This window comes from Schistosoma haematobium, chromosome ZW (assembly GCF_000699445.3).
Source record: "Schistosoma haematobium chromosome ZW, whole genome shotgun sequence".
Classification (NCBI taxonomy): Eukaryota; Metazoa; Platyhelminthes; class Trematoda; order Strigeidida; family Schistosomatidae; genus Schistosoma; species Schistosoma haematobium.
In genome coordinates this window covers 60,417,810-60,424,753 of record NC_067195.1, presented here as the reverse complement: position 1 = coordinate 60,424,753, position 6,944 = coordinate 60,417,810, and positions in this window count along the sequence as shown.

Sequence of the window (6,944 nt, the reverse complement as noted above, 5' to 3'; positions counted from 1 at the left end):
AGTTGTGTCTCCAGTTTCTGGGTGTTACCTCTTAGTTTAGTGTTGGAACTAAGCTTAAGTAGGTGTTTGAGAGAATGTTCAGAAGTGTTAAGGATACTATAAGCCATCAGAAGGTCACCTCTAAGACGTCTATACTCTAATGGGTAAAGGTTTAGTGATTGGTGACGTTCTTCCTAAGGCTTGAATTTGAGTCCCCGAACTGAATTCTTGGCTCGCTATTGGATGCCCTCCAGAGTGTCATTATCCTTTTGGAGTGAAGAAGGAAATGCTATGTTTCCTTACTCTAAATGGGGACGAACGAAACCGTCGAAGATTATGTGAAAAGTTCTTCCGTCAAACTGGTCAAAAATGTGCTTCAATGTCATCAGTACAAGGTTTGCTTGAAAGGCATTCTTCTCACGTTCACCGTCAGACTTCAAATAGTAAGGTACCAACGCTCAATAATCTTCTCCAACTTGGGATACTACTGGAAGGGAGTTGCCTAAGTCTTAGCTGTAGTCTGAAACGTGTCTCAGATGGACTGTTTTACACCTCGAAGTGTTAAAGGTAAGTCCGTTGTCATCTGCCCAACCTTGAAGTCGAGCCAGATCCTTCTGAAGTGCCGGTTTTCCATCTTTTTTTCGCGTACCTCTCTCCAAAGCTTCACATCATCAGAAAAAGGTAATGAGTCTGGCGATACCTATTGTATAAGTTCGTCTATATAAATGAGGAAATACGAGGTCCTATTACTGAACCACTGGGGAACTCACTAAGACACCCTGACCTTAAAATGTAGATTTTTTAGATATGAAATGAGCCAATTCGTTAAAGGTGATTTGATACCTAACAGTTTGAGATTATTGACAAGACATATATAGTTGACACCATCAAAAGCTTTTGAGAAGTCAAGGTAAATGACTTCAACCTTCCTCTTGCGATCAAGGATGGTTGTCCATCTGTCCACCACAGTCAGAAAGTTGGTTGTACAAGAATGGCTCTTCCTGAGGCCGTGCTGTTGCGGTGAAAAGAAGCTTAATGATAATACAAGTCATGTATACCGTCGCATATAAGGGACTCTATAATTTTAGAAGGTATACAGAGAAGAGCCACCGGTCGGCACCTTGGAGGTTCACTGCATCGAACTCCTTTGAAAATTGGTATCATGTGAGCCAGCTTTCAAATTTCCGGTAATGTGTATTGGCCTAGCGAGTGTGAGAACATCAAACTAAGCGGTGTTGCCAAGATTGATGCTGCTTCACTAAGTATAGCAGAATGAACCATATCAGAACCAGGAGAAGCGTCTTTTTTGGGTGCTGCAGTTTCCAGTACATCAGATCAGCGTTCAGGTTCACTTCAGAAATTTCTGTGCTGTTGCAGATGAAGCTTTCATCAAAACAGTTAGTGTGGGTTGGTTGGAATGTTCGAGAGTAAGGTTCAGCATCATCACAGTCGTTGTTGGTCATGCCATTTGGATGTATCAGTTGGGAAACTCCAGTTTTGGCTTGTCGAAGCAAGGCTATATAACGGAATAATCTTTTCGGATTGGAGACAAATTTATCCAGGGTTTCCTGCGACTACCCCTAACCACCGTCTAATCTCAACATAGTGCACGCAGTGTTGAGCCACCTAGACTGGTGGCCACATTGCAACTTGGTAGATAGCATTCGATCTGTACTAATAAGGACTTGACACACATGACATTGATCACCACCCAGTGATCAATTATTTGTGACAAATTTATCGATAAGCTTTATCTGGTACTGATGCCTGCCTTTCCTTATCACCTTTGTGGACATGTTTCTTACTTATTTATGTTGTCTATATGCGCCATTGTTATCGGTTCGTTTGTATTCCGCTCAACAGTGCCTTTTGTGGCTTAACAAACGAAGAGTGCAGTTATTAAAGACTGTAGGTTACTTGTGGATTTTGGGGACCGTTTGAGGAACAGACTGCCTTGTAGCACACAAGACGGTGTGCAGTAAGAAGTCTCAACGAGTATTCACATCAAATTGAGGGTGAACTTCTCAATCCACCCAATGTAGATTGTCCTGTAAAGCTGGCACATCCAACCGTTTGAAATTCCAGCGCCCGTTGTTGGTGGTATGTCTTGGCTCGGTTTTTTCTGATAAAACTAAACACTATGACGGCGTGATCGCTTTTCCCTAGGGGAGTCAGGACTGAGAGGTTGTCAACTAGGAATTCTCAGTTTGTAAATATGCAGTTTGAGCGCGACAGCGTCTGACTGTTTCTACCACGAGCTGCTGACTTCACATTTTCGCATAATCTCAGACCCTCAATGACGTTGAAGAACCGAGCTTCAGTAGAGTTTTCACCTCCAATATACATGTGTTCCACGGAATTGACTTTGGAAAGATTGAAACCTCCTAGAATCAGGATATATGTGAATCTAAGACGAGTAGAGAGGGATAATCCTTCCTCAATACGGTTGTCGTACTCGATGTCAGCAATGGGCCTTCTGCAGATGACTCGAACTAGACACTTCGAGGTGGTAGACAATCTTACTGAGCACCATACGGATTCATCAAGATTGATAAACTCTTGGTTGTGCACTTGTTGTACCTCCAGGCAAGATCGAAATTATAAGGCTACTCCGCCCCCAATTTTCGTTTTTCTGTCATTGCGAAACAACGATATACCGAGTGTTGCTAGCTCCTGGTCCGTAAACTGAGAAGATATCCAAATTCCAGATATCCCTATCAGATGAGCATTATTAGCATTGCCGAATTCACACATACCATCCATTTTATTTGATAAATTCACAGTGTTCATGTGTAAGCAGGTTATGCTTTCTATTTGAAACGCGTGAGCTCCCCCGTCCTGTTTGTCTCTATGAGCGATATGTGAATGGACAGGTAACCTGCCTATACAAGGTTTGCCGAGTTGGTAACCCCTATCGTCTCCACGTTTTTTATGATCTAGACAATCCACAAGTGGAATGGTCGGATCCAACTCGCCTTTGTGCTTGATCCTAGTGTCATATGGCCTATCCGGATGTATATAGATTCCAGTTGGCAACCGGCGTCTGCTGGCACGAAATTCCTCGGGAGTTGCACACGAAATATGGGAAGATAGGAAGGTTATCCTCATCAACTGGGGTCTAGAGTCTCCGCCTTTTTGACTAGTTCCATCATTTGCCCATGTCCAGGCAGTTGTTTCGAAGACAAACGGCTGACGACTTCTGTCAGTCCGATCTTATTACTCTCCTGGGTGTATGCGTTGTCTTTACACGTATGAGTCAACCAAAGGCCTAGAAGCCACGACCAGTAGTTGGTCCTATAAAGTGATTACACAGTAGGAATAAATAATCCAGAATCACTTTTTAACCAGCTTTATATAGCAATCGCGTAACTTCTCAACCTATATCAAGACAGAGTTAAAAAGTGTAAATATTGGGGCCGCTTTTTGTCAGTCAAATATTGTCGTTATTGCAAAGGTACCAGTCCTCTTTATTTTCTTTAGGAGATCTGAGTAATGTTTTAGCCAGTTTCTTACGGAATACACAGAACATCATAATATAAAATTCTCAAACATCAACATCTGTTACATTTACTCCTGTTTGTGGTGGTCCCCAAACAAAAGGAGCTTACACAAAATATATTGATACACTAGGTTAACACTGATATACCAAAACAAATTAATGATTAAGAAACCTAGATGTCTGTCCGTTAGTAAAAACAAAGGTAATAAAATACCGTTAGCAATACAAAAGGTATATTAAACAAAACAGACGCTAACAGTTACTATAGAATGAATGTTACTTGTTAACTGCCTCGTGAGGACAACGACCACAAACTGAGTTCACTTGATTGACAGGTGTTCCTCTGCGAGTGACTGCACCAAAGACGTAATGAGGAAGACGGAGTCCAATAGTATTATACAATAGTAATCCGTGCCAAAAGTCCAACGTTGAGTCGGAAGGCCTATAATGATGTTATAATACTATTATAGTCTTCAATCAAAACGGTGGCCAATAAAACAGAAGAACAAACGGCGTAGGTATTGTTCTATATTTTAGACAACCCGGTAGTAGAAGTGTATATCATTCATCGAAACAATTATCATCGTCTTTTTAACAAGTGATACAGCAAAACAGCAGATATTGGATAAAAATGTGGTTACAAATAAAGTGTGACAAATTAGAGAAAAAATGTGGTTTTTATTTTTGTTGTTACAAAAAATCACTGAATATATGTCACCATATAACTCCCCTCCCTAGGGCATGCGTCGGTGGAAGTATGCCCGACGTAAAACTTTAAATGCTTTGAAGGTAGGAGAAAATTACACAACGAAAAGGGTAAACAAATATTATTTTTTTAAAAAAATCATACGTGTATATATATTCAAGAACAAAATGTTTCTCTTGTAGTAAAGAGACTTTAATGTATATAAAAAGTTTAACAAGAAAAACGAAGTGTATAATAATAATAATAATAATAATATCATTAGTAATAACAGTAATTAAATTGAGAGTTCACCGAAGTGCAAATAAATGTATAAATTGTGTAAACAATTAGTGATAAACTGAACGAGTCCAACGAAATTGGATATATTTGCACAATTAATATTAAACATCATATTAAACGCATACACATGTAGAGAAAAACATAATGAATTTATCAATATTAGTAGTACACAAAAAATTTTTTTTAAAAAAAATGCTTGCAAAAAAAATGTTGTTAGTAACTCTGCTAATATAGATATTTAATCACATTACAGGTAATGACAGAATAAAGGTTAAGTAATTAATTCAACATAACGTTTAGGAAAATGTACATGTCTTCCTGAACGAGTTGTTTTCGTAGAAGGTAAAGTGTCGGAACTAGGATTTAAATTTGTGGGAACTGTAACCTTAGAACCGTCTGTTTTACGAAATATTGATTTCGTCGGGGTTGGTGAAGAATTATTTGGAAACACTGGGAGCTGCGTTGTGTGATCTCTGCTGTCTTTAGACGGCTTTCGGTTGTCATGTGTTTCAGATTCTATAAAAGCAGGTTTTATCCGGTCGATTGAAACTGTTTCTTTTTTTCCGTTCTTATTGATTGTGAAATATTTTGTTTGCCTCTCAACTACTTCATATGGTCCTTCATAAGGATGTTGTAGAGGGCGTCTTACTGAGTCAACACGAACAAATACAAATTTACACGTATTTAGATGCTTGCTAACTTGCTCTTTTAAGACAACTGGCCGAGGTGCAACAGGCTTAATGTTATTCATATGGCTCATTAGTCTTTCGCAAAAAGAAGTGGGATCCGTACATACGGGTTTGCCATTATGCGTCACTAGTTGCCCGGGTAAGGTTAAATTAGCTCCATAGACGAGCTGTGCCGGAGTACATTGTAGGTCTTCTTTAATTGTGGAACGTATGCTTAGTAAAATAAAAGGTAGAGATTCACTCCATCTAGAAACATCAGGTTGTACCATCAATGCGCTTTTTAGTTGTCTGTGAAATCGTTCCACTAGTCCATTCGCTGCTGGGTGGTATGCTGTTGTAGTGATGTGATGGATTCCTAAAATGCGGGTAAATTCATTGAAGAGGTGAGATTGGAACTGTGAACCTCTGTCAGAAGTAACTGTAGAAGGTACACCAAAATTAGCGATCCATCTGTCGAGGAATACAGCAGCAACATTTTCCGCGGAGATATCTTTTATTGGGCATGCAATTGGCCATCTAGTGAAACGGTCCACTGCAGTAAAAATGTAAGTGAATCCGTTAGATGGAGGAAGAGGACCAACTAAATCAACATGAACATGTTGAAAACGATGGTCGGGTAGACTAAATGCTGACGGTGTTGTAATCGTATGTCTATGTATTTTACTGCGCTGACACTGTACACAAGTCCTGGTCCATTTTTTTATATTTGCATTCATCTTTGGCCAAACAAATCTTTCAGCAATCAGTTTCACAGTAGCACGAATCCCTGGATGGGATAGTGAGTGAAGACAATCAAAAACTCTTTTTCTGTACACTATTGGCACAAAAGGTCTGTGCGTTCCAGTAGAAGTATCACAAATGATAGTAGAGTCAGAATGCGGTATAGGAACACTTTTTAAGGACAAGCTCGAACTTTGTTTACAAGCATCAAGGTCAGGATCATCTGTCTGCAAACGCGCCATGTCTAATAAATCGATTCCTTTGGTGAAGGAAATTGTATCGACATTGAAACGTGACAAAGTATCCGCAACAACATTTGACTCACCTTTTATAAACTGTATGTTGGTCGAAAATTGGGAAATATAATCCAATTGTCGCATTTCTCTAGGGGAATAACGGTCACTTTTCGCGTTAAAGGCATAGGTTAAAGGTTTGTGATCAGTGAGTATCACAAAGTCTCTGCCTTGCAGTAAATGGTTGAAATGTTTAACAGCTAGATAAATAGCCAATAGTTCTCTACCGAAAGTGCTATATCGAGTTTGGGTTGGTTCTAGCTTCTTTGAAAAGAAGGCAAGTGGTTTGACCTCATTATTAACTCGCTGTTGTAGTACTGCACCTACTGCTGCCTGTGATGCATCTGTACACAGGATTAGTGTTGCTTCCGGGTCAGGGCTTAAGTAGGTCAGCATGGTAGTAGAAGCGATTGCTGTTTTAGCTGCAGAAAAGGCATCTTTCGCTTGGGAGGGTAATGTGAACTTTTTGACTTTACCTTTTAACACCTCCGTCAAAGGTTGTAGGATGTCTGAGCAATGTGGAATAAAGCGACGATAAAAATTGATCATCCCCAAGAAACGTCGAAGTTTATTCCATGAGTCTGGTTCTGGAAAACTCTTGATGGCTTCTATTTTTGTATCCAAAGGTTTAATTCCACGTTTGTCGATCAAGTGACCTAAAAACTCTAAACTCTCAACTCCGAAAATACATTTGGATGGATTAATCACTATGCCATATTTCTGAAATCTTTCGAATAATTGATGTAGGTGATCAGTGTGTTCATGGATCGAACTGCTAG